Below are 1,198 nucleotides of genomic sequence, written 5' to 3'. Positions count from 1 at the left end.
GTAAATTAAATTAATTTTTTTTATTTTTTATTTATATTTTATTATGTACGTAATTCATATAAATCAATGAAAGATTAATATTTTAGTAATTTTATTTTAATATAAAGATTAACATATTAATATTTTTATTTTATTTTTTATTTTTTTTATTTGAAAAAGAATATATCACGCTTTCAAAGTATAACGACAAATTTTCATCTTGTCACACTTTAAAAGTATGGTTGTATATCCACCAGAAAGTACGGTTAGAAAACGTGGTTATAAGGTTATACATATAACCACGCTTTTAAAGCATGACAATAGCTAATAGCGTGGTAATAAAATAAGCGTGGTCATAACTCAATAAAAACGTGCTAATAGAATAATCAACACATTTGCAGTTGTGATCCTTTTAAAAATGTGGCGATAACTAAAAAAACGTGATAAAAAGCTGTCGTTACATTTTTTTCTACTTTTTGGCACATTTAAAAGCATAGCAGTAGACTATTTTTCTTGTAATGATGCCATATTTTGCCATGTGTTATACAAGTTTAGTTTATGTAACAATATAGGTAAAAAAAAAAAAACAATAATTAAAATAATTAGTGTAACAAAACAGAGCAAAAGTATTGGTGGACACAGATTGTTACACGTATATAGCGTAAGCCCTTTTCTATCGTTTTCTTTTTATCTTATGGGAAAAATAATATAGTCACATTTAGTGGACGCTAGTGATTGTCGTACATATAACAAAGGATATTTATAATTGTCATGATGATAATAATTTAATAATAACGTTATATATGGTAATTGGAGATAGACTTTGAAAATAAGATATATTGGAATTGGATCCATTATATCATGATGTCAATTAATTACCAAAATAGTCAAACACACTTAACATATGCTAAGTTAATTCATGACTTCACTAAGCATTAAGGGAATTTAAATTGAAAAAAGTGATCCTCAAAGATGATAGCCTAATCCCATTATTTAGCATTAGATTTCCTAGCCAAATGGAAATAAAGAGATGAGGTCTATATACTTCAATCATAATAACCCAAGTTCTATTTGACTTTAAAAAACTATAAAGAAGAAATATATGGGGCTTTATTCTCTCCTATTAGCAAATAATAAAGTATCTTTTACAGGAAAAAGAAGAATATGAAACATTTGGAGTTTAATGGACAAGTAGAAAATAATTTAGTGCCCCTTTGTT

The sequence above is a fragment of the Arachis ipaensis genome, chromosome B10 (assembly GCF_000816755.2).
Source record: "Arachis ipaensis cultivar K30076 chromosome B10, Araip1.1, whole genome shotgun sequence".
NCBI classification, from domain to species: domain Eukaryota; kingdom Viridiplantae; phylum Streptophyta; class Magnoliopsida; order Fabales; family Fabaceae; genus Arachis; species Arachis ipaensis.
The sequence above is the reverse complement of the archived record's forward strand: the minus strand, read 5'-3'. Positions refer to the sequence as shown.